Source organism: Pinus tabuliformis, chromosome 2_1, assembly GCF_031772625.1.
Source record: "Pinus tabuliformis cultivar Carrire ecotype Pingquan chromosome 2_1, CPIR1, whole genome shotgun sequence".
Lineage (NCBI taxonomy): Eukaryota > Viridiplantae > Streptophyta > Pinopsida > Pinales > Pinaceae > Pinus > Pinus tabuliformis.
Genome location: NC_142299.1, coordinates 814,054,573 through 814,074,112, shown reverse-complemented (window position 1 = coordinate 814,074,112; position 19,540 = coordinate 814,054,573). Strand labels below are relative to the sequence as shown.

The 19,540-nt window shown below is 35.9% G+C and overlaps 2 pseudogenes; both read left to right on the top strand.

Moving 5' to 3' along the window:
- Positions 1 to 4,963: 4,963 nt before the first annotated feature.
- On the top strand, positions 4,964 to 8,632 carry LOC149203096 (DNA mismatch repair protein MSH5 pseudogene; annotated as a pseudogene).
- Positions 8,633 to 10,437: 1,805 nt separating this feature from the next.
- On the top strand, positions 10,438 to 13,527 carry LOC149203095 (DNA mismatch repair protein MSH5 pseudogene; annotated as a pseudogene).
- The last annotated feature ends 6,013 nt before the right edge of the window (positions 13,528 to 19,540 follow it).

The window sequence follows — 19,540 nt, the reverse complement described above, 5'->3', positions numbered from 1 at the left end:
TGATTGTAGACAAGGACATCAAGATGAAATGGCAAGAGGTCAATGATGCATTTGCAGGCACACTTGGGGAAGATCTTGAATACTTCGAAGTCTACGTGAACATTCACAAGTCCAGCTTGTATTAGATTGCATGCAGGTATCCCGTGTTCCTATGCACGGACATGATACATTAGATCATCTCGCATATTGACCCTGAGACAATGACATTGAGTAGTGTCAGTGGGACGAAGATTTCTACCTTCAGGGCACATGATTATGATCATATGTACCATATGTCGAAGCTCATGATCACCATGGAGACACCCTTCAGCATACCCAGCAACAATGCCAACTCCAAATATATCTTGAAGAACTAGGTAAAGGAGCTAGCCAAATTTAGGATGACACCCAACTAGGTTTACAAGACAAAGATACTGCAGAAGGCATATCAATACTTGGTCAAATTTTCATGCTACATGTATGGCCAAGAGAGCATGGAAACCTTCCCGCAGAATTGGGTGATCGGGTTGGACCAAATGGCCAATGAAGGAAAAGCATGCAATTGTTTTAAAATGTTGCCTCATAGGCTGAAGGAATAGGTAACAAGAGCTCGACAGTCACCCAAAGGTAAGCAAGTATAAATCTACATGTACGCTTACATCTTGGATGTAATTTGTGCTCGTTAGGAGTTCCCGGGCTTGAAGTAGGCATGGAAATTGACGAAGACCTTTGTGAACACTTACTGTAAAATGTTGTCTAAATGCAACTTCATAGGAGTTATCACATAACTGTCCGATCATTTTGTCACCCCGCTGTACAAGATAATATTTGAACAGGATCCACCCTGCATGTCTAAGGCAGAAATGGAGGCACTGATCAATATAGTGAATTGGTATGCCCCACTGTCCGACACCTTCATATGGATGTACAGCGCGGAGAAGCCTCCGCATGTTTTACCGAAGTTTTCCTTGGAAAAACTCATCATGCAGGAAGTATCATACCACATCTCGACAGGACTATCAAGTAGGATTCACCGAAAGAAGAAGGCACCTTGGCGCGTTCTTCCATTGTGGATCAGGTTATATGAGCAAATTAGTTACTAAAAAATGACTAAATTTTGCATATAAACAACTATTTTTCAGTCGATGACGAGTAGTAGATAATTTACAGTATCTTATAACACGACCAACTTTTAGTCACTTTTAAATTAGTCATTAATTGGTTGGCTCAATTTTATCATCTAGCAGTATATTTAGTCATTAATTTATTCATTGATTTAGTCACTAATTGACACAATTAATGACCAAATATACAACAAAATATATTACTATATGATCACCCAAAAAAACCAATTAATGACCAAAATGTTGGTCGTATTATAAGACATTGTAAATTTGCTATTAATAGTCATATATATGCAAATTTTAGTCATTGTTTGAAACTAATTAATAACCACTGAAATATGACTAAATTTGGTTGCGTTAAAAATACTGTAAATTAGCTACTAATAGTTGTATATATGAAAAATTTAATCATCATTTGTAATCACAAATTTATCATTTGTAGTAGTCATTTATCTTTTTCTGGTAATTTCGTGTTCATTATATAAACGACTAATTTAATAGTTTATATTAATTTCATTTACATTCATTATTAATCATTATAAACGACAAATTTAGTCATATATTCATTTTATTTGTGTTCATCATTAATCAATATAAACTAGTAATTTAGTAGTTTTAGATTAATTTTATGTGTTCATTATTAATTAACATAAATTAATTAGTATGATTTTGCAACTTAATTAAAAAAAATGCCATATAATATGCATGTTCATCTAATATGAAAACTCAAAATTACATATGTTAATTACAATAATAAATAATATCAAGTGCAACTATAAATAACTTCAACCATATAAATTATATTATATGAAATGTCAAGTATTACAATACGAGTTTCCAACTTAATATTGGTTGGACTACAATTTACACATGAAATATTGTTTCATCACTTCAAAACATCATCATTGTGTTTTCAATGCATTGTAGGTGAATTCACCAACTCTAAAGACTTGATCATCAGTCTCTATTTATGTGTCTCATGCGAGATATTTTCTTTAAGGGTATTACTAGATTGGTTCTCTTCTCTCTCTCTTTGCATTTGTCGCTCCAGTGTTATTGTTCTCCTCTTTCTTCAATTCTTTTTTTGACCATCAATACTGAGTTCCTCTTCTGAAATTGAAGAAGATATCATGCAGAGTGTAAGAAATGAAATATGATGAACACTAGAATATAAACTATGGTAGCATACAAAGGATTTAGACACATATACCTCAACATCACTATGTCAATGCCATTTTTCCCAAGAAAATAAAAAACTTGAACAAGTTTTCTTCAATTGTCGATAATGGCCAGATGACCTATATAAACAAAACAAATAAAACATCACCATAGAAAAAGAACACCTTGGGAACTTAATAACAATCATGTCAACTAAGTTATAATCTAAAAAGATCAAGTTGTAGATATCTTGTGAAAGTAAATGGAAAGAGAAAGACAACATATAATAAATAATGTATGACCGCTACATAAAAAATTGCATCACAGAAGAAATTTTTTTTTTCTTATGGTTACCCATACATGTGGGTCGATAACATGCCCCAATATGCCATGATCCTTAGGGTCCAGATGAAGTAAACCTTCTACTAACATAATGATTGATTGGTTGAATTTTGGCCTTGCCTTTCCTTTGTGAGTCCAAAAAAAGAAAAATAAGTCCATAATTAACTAGTTGTACTCCATAGTATCATGTTCTCATGTTATCTCCACATGCCTACCAAAAATGTCATATATGCCAAAAAAATGACATTTTGGAATTGCTTCTAAAACTATGTCATTTATATCCCCTTCCAATGTATCTAACCAAATGTACCCACTTGATTTTCTTCTTTCATATTCATTTACATCCTAAAAAATATTCGTTTCAAAAATAAAAACAGCCCCAATATCTCCAGATCCTAATGCTCATCCATATTTTCAATAAACCATAGGAATTAATACTTTCTTATGATCAAAATTGTACACCAATGAAGCTACACAAAACTAAGTATTCGTATAAAACAAAAACGAAGCTATTGGTATAAAAAAAACAATGATGCTACACAATGAAGCTTAATTTCTATTAGTATAATGAAACATAATTTCTATTCGTAACTACATAAAATAGAAATGAAGTTATACATATAAAACAAACAACAATGAAGCTACACAAATTACTCACTCAATTGGTACAAATTCCAAAAATAATGAGAAAATGAGCAGTGCATCATTCTCTACCATGTGTTCCACCAAATAAAATGGTAAAAATACTAAGAGGAAAACTCTCTTCTTTACAATGCATTTTAAGAAGAATAAATGGATATTCAGTTCCTTATATTTTATTTTAAGAAATCCATTTGCATTCCAATGTTGAAGTAGCTCCACATAAAGAGATATAACATTTCATGTTTCCAAATACATCATAGAAATTCAGTAGATACTTCCATAAACAAGAAAATGAATTAAAACTAGACAAATCGCATACTTGTGACAAGAAAAAGTATGCAAAGTATTGGTTATCTTGTACAGATAAAAAAGTTTCATTTTTTTGTCTGCGGATCCTATACCCAATACCCACTCACTGAAAGAATTGAACACAAGACAATTAAACTGAATAAATAAGAATACACTTTATCAGAAGAAAGAAAAATAATACCTCAACCCAAAATAAAACTCATACTACAATAGAAACAAGAAAATAAACCTTATTGATATGTGCATGAATTGGAAGAGCAATGAGAACAATCACACAAGAAGGAAAGTGCAAGAGAAAATCAAACTATACACTCTATATTATATTAGGTATATATAAGAGTAGAGTTAGGAGAGTGATAATTTTTCACCCACCTCATTGTAATAAACTTACATATGTATAAATATTGGACCAAATCAACTAGGCCTAAGTCTCATCACTCAACTAAGTTACTAAAATTACATCATGGAAGAATAGCCTAGCCTCAAAAGCAAGTTTTGATACAAAGAAAAAATGTGTTATTGTGAGTATTGGCTCCATTTTTTGTCTACCTCCTACACCTTATTTGGATGGTCTTTTTTTATTTCCTGTGGATTCCTTGAAGTTCAGAAACTAGTTTTTAGAACAAACATATCAAATATTTGTGCACAAGTACTTCACCTTGTTGACCACAATCTTAGAACATTCATTCATAAAGTAATTTTACAATTCTAAAAAATAGAGTCAATATATTGCAGTTCTATGGGGGCATTTATATGAAATGGGAGTTCCAGAAAAGGTATTTAATAAAAATATGGTTTTTTATTGAAAATATGTATTGGTAATGGGGTTCAATAGAATAATTTTGGAAGAAGACTAATATGCTAATAATATATTCCCAAGGGAGGGCTGAGATTTTAGGGGTGATTGTTCTCAGATTTGGCACCATATATCAGTGTTTTCAGGAGGATAGATTGGAGATCAATCATGATATTTTGAAGTTGAGAAACATCATTAAAGGGTTTAGAATTTCTGAAGGATGCTAACATTTTGTACCTTCTTTCTGAGTTTATACCAGTGGGCCGAGATTGGTCAAAAGTTTTCACCAAGTGAAGCTCTAGTTTCCTTGATCTTCCTATATTGTAATAGCTTTCTAAATTAAGCAATAAAATTAATGATTGCCTCTTATTTCCTCTTGTTGTAGTATTTCCCTTACTATGCACGCCAAGTGTTTGATGAAATTATTGCACTTTAACTATTTGTAAAAATTGTCAAAGAAAGTTTGTTTATGAAGGAAAAAATTGCATAATTTAGAATTGGTACATCACAATGGTATCAGAGCATGCTCCTAGCCAACTATGGAACTAGAACATATTGAAAAGGAATTCTGGAACTAGAATAAAAAGGTCTAAGGTAACTAGGAAGAAAAAAAATGTTTCCAAATAAAAAATTTGAAGACTATAGCCAAGCCTTCATAAAGGTAACAGAACTCTTGGAAGCCTGGGTATCATCAAGGGTTGCCAAGAAGGGAAGAAGTAATGAAAAACCTGAAGTTGATACAAGCAGGACTGAAGGCTTAGTACATTTAGTTGAGAAGACAGATAAGGATGAAGACATGGAAGTAGTTGATTCCGTAGAGGATCCAGATGTAGTTGAAGCTTTGAAAAATCCATTTAGAGGGAGCCAAAAGGTAAATAAAGGTATGGGAAAGATGTTAAATCCTACAAAAGAGACAACACCTATATTTGAAGGTGAATTCCAAGATCGAGATATCAAGGACAAATTTGGAGGAATTTTCCTTGTTGAAGAAAAGTATATGACAAACAAATTAGTTTCATTATTTGTTGACCAAAATCCTTCTACTCAATTCTCTGACAACACATTTATAGTTTATGATTGAGGCAAGGGAAGATTTACGCTTAAAATGTGAGGTTGCAGTCTCTCTGAGAATTGGTCAACTATGGAGGTGGGCCATTCTATAAACGTTTTGGAGGCAAAGAAGCTAAAGTCCCATAATCCACAAGAGGTGGATCATTATACATAGAGAATACAAATTTTCCCAATCCTGCAATTTAAGTGGCTCATGATTTCTGAAAAATGCAAGAAGTAAAATGATATGGTAGTATATGATATCAAAATAATGGAATAAACTCTGAAACCAACATACTGGAACCCATTCCTAAGCAATCAAAAAGGCTTGACAGTCTAACAAACTGTAATGGTTTATTGGAAATGAGCATTGTGCAAATGAGTGATGGCTATGTGAAACTTTGGAATATTAATTAGGAAGAAAGTGTTCTTCAGTTTCCACCAAGCTCTGCATTGGCTACTTGCATCAAGATCTGCAGATTATAAAATATATTGTGACAATATTTTAAAGATAAAAACACCGTGGTACATTTTGGCACATCACAGGAAAACTATGGATAATATCAAGTCTGTTGATTCAACCAACGTTACCTCAGCGTCAATTGATGGTATATTCAAGCCTTGGAACTTGGCAACAAATACAAAAAGTGTACATTGCAACCCTATTCTAACATATTCTAGGCATAAAATGAAAATAACCTCATGGGGCTTTCTGCTGCTGATAGGTATAATTCTACTGGTTCAAAGTCAAATAAGGTGTTTGTCTATCATGAATATTTTCTAATACCAGTGGCATCTTACAAGTTTAACTGTGTAGACCTAGTGAATGGTCAAGAGGTATATGATGCCAATGGGAAGTTGGTTTCCTCTGTGTTCTAAAGAGGGTAGACCCAAACTTTGGTTGCATCACCACTGTTAACATCTAGAGGCCTCTATTACACTTCATTTGTAAACCAGATTGGATGTAAGGTGAAAATAAGACTTCTTGCAGCTCACGCAGTTGTCAAGGCATATGCATAATGTTGCATGAGGAGGAAGTTTGACATTACATAATATTAGCTATTTGTGCCATTTTTTTCAAATGGCCCAACCCTCCTTGAATAATGTTGGATTGGGCTTCTCCAAAATCATACAGTTCTACATATGTGTGTGTTCTCAAAGGAATACAAGCTATTTCTGGATGGAACACAATCAATAGCCATTGGATTAGTTGAGCTACCATATCTACATGAAGTCAGACCAATTATTCTTTAATCTAGTGTTTTAGATGCAGCTCCAACAAAGTTTGGGAATGGAAACCCTTACACCCAAAATACCAAAGAAATGAATTCATTGGATAATAACACGTCTGGTTGCATCGTGGTTCAATTGGGAATACAAGATTTTAGTTTTCTTTGGGGCCTTGCAATATTGATTTTGTGTGAGAAATACCATGCAAAAGCATTACCATCATCCAGCTCCTACATCTACATTATAAATGGAAAACTAGCTCAAGACATCCATACAAATGTAGACTCCAGGTTGCTCTCAAAACAAGACTTTTATGACAAAGAGATGTTTTCCTGCAAATTTTGTCTAGAGCTCTTGCAGATGCTTATATGGGAAGTCACTTTATCCTTATCAATCTTGGAACAAGTTCTCAAGTTTTATTCGAATGATCACATAAACAATGAAATCCTTTTATTTATTGCACTTGAACTTTGTATGTACTGCAACATTTTTGGAAATGATAACTCTAATATTCCTAATCATGGTGATCTAATAACTACCTTTTAAAGAATTGTTGGAAGCCTTGAGTATTGGCTGGCTCACAAGTCATTACCTTCAAAGGTCCCAAACAATAGGTTGAATCATGCTAAGCTTTTGAACAAGTGTTTGGAATTTTTAAATGAACAAGAGAATTTGGTGGTTTGTGCATGTGCTCATGAACAACTCAATTCCACGATGAACACTGAAAGTGATGTGCAAGTTCATGTTGTTGGGGACCTTCTTGCTATGCTACAACAAGAGATGCTTGTCAACACTATTGAAATGAAGGAATATGACACCGCACCAATAAAATTTACAGGGTTTCAGAGATCTCATTAAACAAATTTCTGAAAATTGATGCTATAGGTTATAATGCCTTACAGATTTTTCAAGTTGATAAGCATCCAAGCAGGATGGGCATTGGCAAAGCAAAGGAAGAATTTTTGTTATTTTGCATGTTTAACAAGTGTTTCATTGTCATGGGTTGACGCCTTTTAAGGACTTGATTCTTAAGGCCTATATTAGATCTCAACATTTTGAATGGTCGTTTCACCACTATACCACTACTCCATCATTGTGACAAAATGATGTCATCCCTGCACAACACTTTGAAATATATGAAAGATATTCCACATCTACTCAAGATTTCGGTGTCTAAGTTATCTGTCAACATTGGATGATTGGACAACAATGTCAAAGAGTATGAGTTCCATTTTACATACAAGGAAAAATTTTTAAATTGGGATTTCAGAAAGACAACATGAGCATGCAGGAATGTTCAATTTGAATATTGTAAGATAGGCTTTTACATGCATTACAATTGAGCTTTTCCATATCTATGAAGTTTGAACTGATAAATGGAGTCTTTGACTTTAATCAAAGTAATAGAAACAAATATAGAATGATGATTGCATCTGACATTTGTCTAGAGTTGGATGAATTGAAGGAAATATACGAGGGCTTGCTTGAGGAGATTTCAGCACTTGAGCTAAAATTCCTCCCATGCCAAGCTAATAATCCCAAACACGGGTCCATTGTGTATATACCTCAAATTGGTTATCAATTGTGCCTTTCTGGACTAAAACTCGACGATAGTGAATTGGAAAATCTTAAAGACATGGAGTTTGCTTATGCAGGTGAAAAGGAACATCAAGAAGCATACTTTTATCGTACTTCAAAGACAAAAGAGTTAGATCTTCTTCTAGGAGACATCTATCATAAAATGTTAGATATGGAAAGACCCATAATAAGAGATTTGGAATTGCAGCTTTAGCCTTTCTCAATGCATTTTCATTTGACATTAGAACTCGTTTGGGAGCTAGAATGCATGCTCTCATTGGCATTAGTTGCACATCAGTACATGTATGTAAGGCCAATGCTAACTAAGGAGGATGTACTTGAGATATTAAAAAAAAAAACTCATATTTTGTTGGGAATAATGCCTTCTCCCCATCGGAAACCCCTGCAAGCATTGACAATCTGACTGTACGAAATGTTGATGACACTATTTTCCATTGGATCGAAAGGTCAATACATAAAAAATTGGAGTCTAAGGAATCTAATCTATCTTGGACTAGTTTCCTCTGTGTGCTAAAGAGGGCAAACCCAAACTTTGGTTGCATCCCCAATGTTAACATCTGGAGGCCTTTATTACCCTTCATTTGTAAAACAGATTGGATGTACGGTTAAAATCACACTTCTTTCATCTCACATAGTTTTCAAGGCACACGCATATTGTTGCATGATGAGAAGGACTTAAATTACAAAATATCAGGTATTTGTACCCATTTTGTCAAATTACCTAACCCTCGTTGAACAATGTTGTATTGGGCTTCACCAAAATCATACACTTCTACATATGTGTGTGTTCTCTCAAAGGAGTAAAAGTTATTTATGGATGTCACTCAATCAATAGCCATTGGAGCAGTGGTTCTACCATATCTACATGAAGTCAAACCAATTATTCTTCAATCTAGCACTTTGGATGTAGCCCCAACTTAGTTTGGGCATGGAAACCCTTACACCCAAAATACTAAAGAAATGAATTCACTAGATACCAACACGTCTAGTTGCATCATGGTTCAATTGGGAATACAATATTTTAGTTTTCTTTGGGGCCTTTCAATATTGATTTTGTGTGACCAATACCATGCAAAATCATTACCATCCTCCAGCTCCTGCATCTACATTATAAATGGAAAACTAGCTCAAGAAATCCATACAAATGTAGACTCTAGGTTGCTCTCAAAACAAGACTTTTATGACAAAGAGATGATTTCCTGCAAATTTTGTCTAGAGCTCTTGCAGATGCTTATATGGGAAATCACTTTAGTCTTATCAATCTTGGAATAGGTTCTCAAGTTTTATCTGGATGATCGCATAAACAATGAAATCTTTTTATTTATTGCACCTGAATTTTTTATGTTAAGAAATTTACTATATAACATAAATAATTACTGAGAGGAATAAATATAAAAATAACTAGAAATAACCATAAACACATAAAAACAAATGTTTATCCGGGAAAACCCCAAATCCGGGGGAAAACCCAACCTAATAAGATCTTATTAGCATTGGCCAAAACCCTGGCCAATCCGACCAAGTGAGCCTTTACTGCTCACCTCTAGGTCTTGCATTACAATGAAGTCCTTCCAGCCTTTTATAAGCTCCATTACATATAATACCACGGGCAGAATACTATGGGTGCACATTACCATGTGCCCCAAAACCATCATTGTTTAACCTGGTCAACTTTGACTCTATCCCGATTCAAGTTTACCTAACAATTCCCTCCTTAAACTTGAGTTGGGGTTCCTTGACTAACTACAGCCAAACCTGGTAAGTGAGACAATCCCGCTCACTCTAGCTCTTACCCCCCTCAGAGTTTTTACCCGGGGTGTTATTAAAACCGATATCCCCCCTATCACCTAGGTCTAACCCAGACTTTACTGGTGATCACAGAGGGCTACACATGCCTTACCAGGTCTTACAGTAGTATGCCCAGTTACATGCAATAATTTTGACTTTATTAATTTTTTTTTTTTGTTTATTGCTCTTGCGATTCTGATCCATCCTCTCTCAATTTGATTTGCTCAAAAGCTTCTATCAAATTGCTCCAACTGCGAGCCCGATAAGAACCTCGTAGATTCCAGCACTAGTGGCCTCACGTAGCAGAAAGTGAACAATTTTCGAAGCTGCATGAACAATTTTCTTTTACTGACCTTCTTTAAATAGCCACATGAATCCCGAACAATTCGTCAGCATGTTCCAAACTGGTAAATATCGCAAATGCACTACGATTCCTGGCAGTTACGGCACTATCTTCCGCACATTCTCCTCGAGGTTCTTCCACGTATGATTGTTTCACCATTATTTTGCAGGGCCAGATCTGTAAAAAGGTTGCATTGATCTCATCAGGCACTATAAACCCCTGGCATCAAAGAATCCCTTTGAAGCCAATATTTGGCTCTGATACCAGTTGTTAAGAAATTTACTGCATAACATAAATAATTACTAAGAGGAATAAATATAAAAATAACCAGCAACAACCATAAACACATAAAGACAAATGTTTATCCGGGAAAACCCCAAATCTGGGGAAAAACCCAACCTAATAAGATCTTATTCCTGGCCAATCTGACCAAGTGAGCCTTTACCGCTCACCTCCAGGTCTTGCATTACAATGAAGTCCTTCCAGCCTTTTATAAGCTCCATTACATATAATACCACGGGCAGAATACTATGGGTGCACATTACCATATGCCCCAAAACCATCATTGTTTAACCTGGTCAACTTTGACTCTATCCCGATTCAAGTTTACCTAACAATTCCCCCCTTAAACTTGACTTGGGGTTCCTTGACTAACTACAGCCAAACCTGGTAAGTGAGACAATCCCGCTCGCTCTAGCTCTTACCCCCCTCAGAGTTTTTACCCGGGGTATTATTAACCTGACATCCCCCCTATCACCTAGGTCTAACCCAGACTTTACTGGTGATCACCAAGGGCTACACATGCCTTACCAGGTCTTACAGTAGTATGCCCAGTTACATGCAATAGTTTTGAATTTATTAATTTTTTTTTTGTTTATTGCTGTTGCGATTTTGATCCATCCTCTCTCAATTTGATTTGCTCAAAAGCTTCTATCAAATCGCTCCAACTGCGAGCCCGACCAACTGTGAGCCCGACAAGAACCTCGTAGATTCCAACACTAGTGGCCTCAAGTAGCAGAAAGTGAACAATTTTCGAAGCTGCATCAACAATTTTCTTCTACTGACCTTCTTTAAATAGCCACATGAATCCCGAACAATTCGCCAACATCTTCCAAACCGATAAATATCGCAAATGCACTGCGATCCCTGGCAATTACGGCACTATCTTCCGCACATTCTCCTCGAGGTTCTTCCATGTACGATTGTTTCACCATTATTTTGCAGGGCCAGATTTGTAAAAAGGCTGCATTGATCTCATCAGGCACTATAAACCCCTGGCATCAAAGAATCCCTTTGAAGCCAATATCTGGCTCTGATACCAGTTGTTAAGAAATTTACTTCATAACATAAATAATTACTAAGAGGAATAAATATAAAAATAACCATAAACACATAAACACAAATGTTTATCCGGGAAAACCCCAAATCCGGGGAAAAACCCAACCTAATAAGATCTTATTAGCATTGGCCAAAACCCTGGCCAATCTGACCAAGTGAGCCTTTACCGCTCACCTCCAGGTCTTGCATTACAATGAAGTCCTTCCAGCCTTTTATAAGCTCCATTACATATAATACAATGGGCAGAATACTATGGGTGCACAATACCATGTGCCCCAAAACCATCACTGTTTAACCTGGTCAACTTTGACTCTATCTCGAGTCAAGTTTACCTAACATTTTATGTACTGCAACATTTTTCGAAATGATAACTCTGATATTCCTAATCATGGTGATCTAATAGCTACCTTTTAAATAATTTCTAGAAGCCTTGAGTATTGCCTGGCTCACAGGTTGTTACGTTCAAAGGTCCCAAAAAACAAGTTGAAGCATGCTAAGCTTTTGAACAAGTGTGTGGAATTTTTAAATGAATAAGAGCATTTGGTGGTTTGTGAATGTGCTCATGAACAACTCAATTCCATGATGAACACTAAAAGTGATTTGCAAGTTCATACTATTGGGGACCTTCATGATATGCTACAACAAGAGATGCTTGTCAACACTATTGAAATGAAGAAATATAACACTGCACCAATAAAATTTGTCAGGATTTCATAGATCTCATTAAAGAAAATTCTAAAAATTGATACTACAGGTTATGGTGCCTTGCAAATTTTTCAAGTTGATAAGCATCCAAGCAACATGGGCATTGGAAAAGAAAAGGAAGGATTTTTGTTATTTGGCATGTTTAACAACTGTGTCAATGTCATGGGCTGACGTATTTTAAGGACTTGATTCTTAAGGCATATATTAGATCTCAATATTTTGAATGGTTGTCTCAACATTATAGCATTGCTCCGTCATTGTGACGAAATGATGTCATTCTTGCACAACACTTTGAAATCTGTGAAAGATATTCCACATCTACTCAACATTTCAGTGTTCATGTTATCTGTCAACATTGGATGATTGGACAATAATGTCAAAGAGTATGAGTTCCATTTCACATACAAGGAAAATTTTTGAAATTGGGATTTCAGAAAGACAACATGAGCATGCAGGAATGTTCAATTTGAATATTGTAAGACAAGATTTTACATGCATTACAGTTGAGCTTGTCCATATCTATGAAGTTTGAACTGATAAATGGAGTCTTTGACTTTAATCAAAGCAATAGAAACAAATATAGAATGATGATTGCATCTGGCATTTGTCTAGAGTTGGATGAATTGAAGGAAATATACGAGGGCTTTCTTGAGGAGATTTCAGCACTTGAGCTAAAATGCCTCCCATGCAAAGCTAATAATCCCAAACATGGTTCCATTATGTATATATCCCAAATTGGTTATCAATTGTGCCTTTCTGGACTAAAACTTGATGATAGTGAATTGGAAAATCTTAAAGACACAGAGTTTGCTTGTGCAAGTGAAAAGGATCATCAGGAAGTGTACTTTTATTGTACTTCAAAGACAAAAGAGTTAGATCTTCTTCTAGGAGACATCTATCATAAAATGTTAGATATGGAAAGAGCCATAATAAGAGATTTATAATTGTAGCTTTAGCCTTTCTCAATGCATTTGCATATGACATCAAAGTTCATTGGGGAGCTGGACTGCATGCTCTCATTGGCATTAGTTGCACACCAGTACATGTATATTAGGCCATTGCTCACCGCAGAGGATGCACTTGAGATAAAAAAAAGGAAAGCACTCATTTTCTATAGGGAATAATGATTTTTCCATCTAAGAAACCCCTACAAGCGTTGGCAGCCTGTCTACACAGAATGTTGTTGGCACTATTGTCCCTATGATCAGAAGGTCAAAAGATCAAAAAATTGGAGACTAAGGAATCTAATCTATCCTGGACCGGTTTCCTCTATGTGCTAAAGAGGGTAGACTCAAAATCTGGTTGCATCACCACTGTTAACGTATGGAGGCCTCTATTACCCTTCATTTGTAAAACAGATTGGATGTAAGGTGAAAATAAGGCATCTTTCACCTCACCCAGTTGTCAAGGCATATGCATATTATTGCATGAAGGGCAGGCCTGACATTACAGAATATCAGGCATTTGTACCATTTTTGTCAAATGACCCAACCCGTCTTAAACAATGTTGAATTGGGCTTCTCCAAAATCATACACTTCTACATATGTGTGTGCTCTCAAAGGAGTACAAGATATTTCTAGATGGCACTCAATCAACAGCCATTGGATCAATTGTTCTACCGTGTAAACATGATGTTAGACCAATTATTCTTCAATCTGGTGCTTTGGATACAGCTCCAATGAAGTTTGGGCATCGAAACACTTACACCCAAAATACCAAAGAAATGAATTCACTAGATACCAACACGTCTGGTTGCATTTTAGTTTTCTTTGGGGCCTTGCAATATTGATTTTCTATGAGAAATATCATGCAAAATCATTACCATCATCCAGCTCCTACATCTACATTGTAAATAGGAAATTAGCTCAAGACGTCCATTCAAATGTAGAGTCCAGGATGCTCTCAAAACAATACTTTTATGACAAAGAGATTCCTACAAATTTTTTCTAGAGCTCTTGCAGATGATCATATGTGCAAGTCACTTTAGTCTTATCAATCTTGGAACAGATTCTCAAGTTTTCTCTGGACGATCACATAAACAATGAAATATTTTTATTTTTTGCACCTGAACTTTGTATGTACTGCAGAATTTTTGGAAATGGTAACTTTGATATTATGGTGATCTAATAGCTACTTTTTCCATAATTGTTTGAAGCCTTGAGTATTGGCTAAATCATAGGTTGTTACTTTCAAAGGTCTATTGGGTGAAAATATTATCGTTTAATTCTGTTGTAGTACTTGCCCAACTATTTAATTTGTCAATCTGAGGTTCGTAGACTTACGAGACACATGCGATATATATGCAGGACTGAAGTGGAACTAATTTAATCTAAATTACTGGAATCAAATTAATCTAAGAAGGCATTGAAACATTAACTATGAAAGCAGGAAATTGCATAAAGGAAAAGAAATACAACATGTGAAGAATTGAATAACAAACAACATATGTGAGCTCCCAACAATAAAACTATCTCAAATTATATTACAAGAATCAAATTACAAATCATGAAAGCATAACAATAAAAGATGAAAAACTAAGAATTCCTTTTCATTATTCATTCATTATAATGAAGAGAGAGCACTCTCTTAAATACATGAGGAAGATAATCATCTCATAATTACATATCCAATATTTTCTCAAGCACTCTCAACTAATTTCCCATTATTACAAGATATGATCCCACAAATCTCTCAAGCATTTTTAAATACTTTCCCATTTTTACAAAATATGATCCCTTTGAATCCTCCATAAATCTCTCGCATATCTTGGATACGATATGCGAACCAAATCCTCCATGATTTTCTCCTTAGGAATAGGCTTGCATAATTATCTCCTTAATATGGTGGAGAATATATTTGAGAAGTCTCTTGGAATTAATTCTTCACATATTTCCTACACATCACAAAACTCACATATTCTTGAGATATATATAAAAATATATATATTTTCTAATATTTAATCATAAATTCACTTGTAATACAAAAATGAATAAAATGGAAAAAAAGAAGGTGAAACCCAAATGTATTTATGAAAATGATATGACAAAAGGTTAATGGGATGATGAAATGTAAGGAATAGTGAAGAAAAAGGTGGATGAAAATATGACATTTTTGAGTCCCAACAAGGTCCCAAACAATAAGTGGAAGCATGTTAAGAATTTGAACAAGTGTTTGGAATTTTTTAATGAACAAGAGTATTTGGTGGTTTGTGCATGTGCTCATGAACAACTCAATTCCATGATGAACACTGAAAGTGATGTGCAAGTTCATGTTGTTGGGGACCTTCTTGCTAGGCTACAACAATAGATGCTTGTCAACACTATTGAAATGAAGGAATATGACACTGCACCAATAAAATTTGATAGGGTTTCAGAGATCTCATTGAAAAAAAATTCTGAAAGTTGATGCTATAGGTTATGATGCCTTGCAAATTTTTCAAGTTGATAAGCATCCAAGCAACATGGGCATTGGCAAAGCAAAGGAAGGATTTTTGTTATTTGGCATGTTTAACAACTGTGTCATTTTCATCGGCTGATGTCTTTTAAGGACTTGGCTCTTAAAGCCTATATTAGATCTCAACATTTTGAATGGTCATCTCAACACTATACCACTACGCCATCACTGTGATGAAATGATGGCAACCCTGCACAACACTTTGAAAAATGTGAAAGATATTCCACATCTACTCAAGATTTCAGTGTTCAGGTTATCTATCAACATTGGATGATTGGACAACAATGTCAAAGAGTATGAGTTCCATTTTACATATAAGGAAAAATTTTGAAATTGGGATTTCAGAAAGACAGTAGGAGCATGCAGGAATGTTCAATTTGAATATTGTAAGATAGACTTTTACATGCATTACAATTGAGCTTGTCCATATCTATGAAGTTTGAACTGATAAAGGGAGTCTTTGACTTTAATCAAAGCAATAGAAACAAATACAGAATGATGATTGCATCCAGGATTTGTCTAGAGTTGGATGAATTGAAGGAAATATATGAGGGCTTGCTTGAGGAGATTTCAGCACTTGAGCTAAAATGCCTCCCATGCCAAGCTAATAATCCCAAACATGGGTCCATTGTGTATATACCTCAAATTGGTTATCAATTGTGCGTTTCTGGACTAAAACTCAACGATAGTGAATTGGAAAATCTTAAAGACATGGAGTTTTCTTATGCAAGTGAAAAGGAACATCAGGAAGTGTACTTTTATCATACTTCAAAGACAAAAGAGTTGGATCTTCTTCTAGGAGACATCTATCATAAAATGTTAGATATGGAAAGACTCATAATAAGATATTTGGAATTGCAGCTTTAGCCTTTCTCAATGCATTTGCATATGACATCAAAGTTCAATGGGGAGCTTGATCCAAAATGGATTTTGGATAGACTCCTAAGTCTAAGTGTTCCTCACAGAGGAAAATGAAAGTCCAAGGAAGTTCCTGGAAATAGCCCCATGGCAGAGATATTTTCATTCTGAATCTACTATAAGTTGAATGGGCTAAAATGGACTTAGAATGCAGAAGTTATCGCAGAAAGAAGATGCCCTTTGTTCTTTGGAAAAAGAGGAAAATTCCCCTAAAAATGGCTAAAGACCCTTATAAAGGGAAATCACATCAGAAAAAGGAAAAGGGAAGGACTTAAGCGGAGGCGGAAGAAACCCCGATCCGCCGATCCGATGTATCAGAGGCAGACATGTAGGCGATATCGAGACCCTGGACTCAACGATTGCGATCATGAGATATGCCGATTTCCAATGATCGGATTGGCGAATCAGTATCTGCAATATACAGAACCCCTAGGCCATTCCAATTGCAATAGGCGATAGCGATCACGATGTGCAATCTCAGCCGTCGGATCGGAAAAGGAATGGACGACTAGGATTAAATTGGTGACTTGCGATTACCGGACCCGACGGATTTCATATGCCTGATTCATAAAATTTGAGTTCCGTAAAGGTGGATTTCAGGTAGGCCTCAAGTGGTAAATGGTATTGGGTTAGTTGTGCCTGATACCACACACTGGTCGACACGTGGCTGGCGGAGGAGAGAGGAAAACAACCTTTTCGGGTGGGCAACCTCCGTACCCTTAAGCCACTCGAAATGGCATATTGACCATTGGATCAAGGATCCCACAGATCAACGGTGGAGAGTGCGATAGCAGCCAAAGGCAGACCTGATATGATTATAGGGTGGATGCGATAAATTTTGAAGTTCGATAAAAAGGATTTTGACGAGTTTTTCAATGATTTCCCGTGTATTTGGGATTTTTCCCAATATGCTTCTGCGATGCGATATAATGCCTAATGGTGGACCTGATAGGGATTTTAGGGGCGATTGAATGGAATTTCGAGTCCGAAAAACACGCTCGATAGTGTATTTTCCGGAAAATCTCTGTTCAATGTAATTTTCTCAACCATTGGGTTTTTGCCTATAAGAAGGCCCTGAAAACTTTGTAACTGCTCCTAATCATTCAGGCATTTTTACAGGCAATGATGCATTTTGAAGCCACGAAGCCATAGAGCCAGATGGCCAGTCTAACTGACAGGGAGTAGAGAAGCCGCAGAAGGATAATGAATCATAGAGAAATAGCTGGGGTAGCCGAAAAGCCAGAAAAGAACCTCAAAGGAGGTAGAGAGATCAATTGAGAGCAAGCAACAGAAAGGAGTTGCAAGGCAGAAGTAGGAGAGCGAAAAGCTACTATGCAGAGTAGTTGAGGGAGTCTTTGGGGTCACTTGGAGGTCAAGTGAAAAGCCAGAGTTGAAGGTTGTAGAAAACCAAAGCCAGAGCCAGAAAAGCTAGAGCCAAAGAGCCAAAGCCAGAGCAAGAGCCAGAGCCAGAGCCACGAGCAAGAGCCAGAGCCAGAGCCAGAGCCAGAGCCACGAGCAAGAGCTAGAGCCAGAGCGAGAGCCAGAGCCAAAGCCGAGAGCCAGAGAGAGAGCCTAGAGCTAGAAATCCGAGAGCTTCAGAGCCAGGGGATAAGATGGTGTTCTAAACCCATTGTGTTTTGTGTAAACCAGTGGAGTTGAGCATGGAGCTTGTAAAAGAACTCAGACCATAATCCCAGAGAGCCTAGTTGAGTTGACTAGAACTCAAGGAGATGTAGCCCAACAGTTTTGGGTGAACTCCATATTAAACTTGTTATCTTATGTGCGTTTGTTATTTGCTGCATTGTTTCACTGTTATATGTTTTATATCATTTTAAGAAAATCATTTTACAGCACATAAACAGTTTAAAACAACCATAAGCATACACCTTATTTTCAAGCACATATTTAATTCCGCATTGGTTAATCATAAAGGCTATGGGAATATTTAAGCTTTGGAAGTGGGAGAGGTTCTTGTAAGTTAGACAAGAGGCCTAAGTGCCCCATTTTCAGATCAGAGCTAGACTGCATGCTCTTGTTGGCATTAGTTGCAAACTAATACATGTATGTCAGGCCAGTGCTCACTACATAGGATGCACTTGAGATAAAAAAAGGAAATCACTCATTTTTTGTAGGGAATAATGCCTTCTCCCTCTCAGAAACCCCTGCAAGCATTGACAACCTTCCTATACAGAATGTTGATGGTGCTATTGTCCCTGTGATCAAAAGGTCAATACAAAAAAAATTGGAGACTAAGAAATCTAATCTATCCTAGATTGGTTATGTCCATATTTCTTACAGCAGAAAACCATCAGACAATGAATAAGGGGATCCTATTAAGTTTAGCCTTGGAGTATTAGCAAATAGCATGGCAACAAAAGAAGTGGAAGATGTCAAACATAATGTCACATAGGAAAATGTCACACATAATGTGAGGGTACCAAAAGCATATGTCTGAATTAATGGCAACTTGGAGTTAATGATGATCATCCATATATGCTCAATCAAATAAGCCTAGATTATTTATGTCCTGATGGACTTTCATGTGCTATACTACAAAAATAGCTTTCTATCAAGACAGTATCAATGCTTATATCTACTCAATCCTGAGAAGAGTCCTAGAAATCCACAATAAAAGAGGTTGTGGCTCCAAAACTTTACATGTTGGCTAAGTCCTCACAATATATGTGGAGTCTTTTGTAATACAAAAGTTGATTCAAAACTTGTTCCCATAGTAAATCTGGGCAATTGTATTTGTACTATTTTCA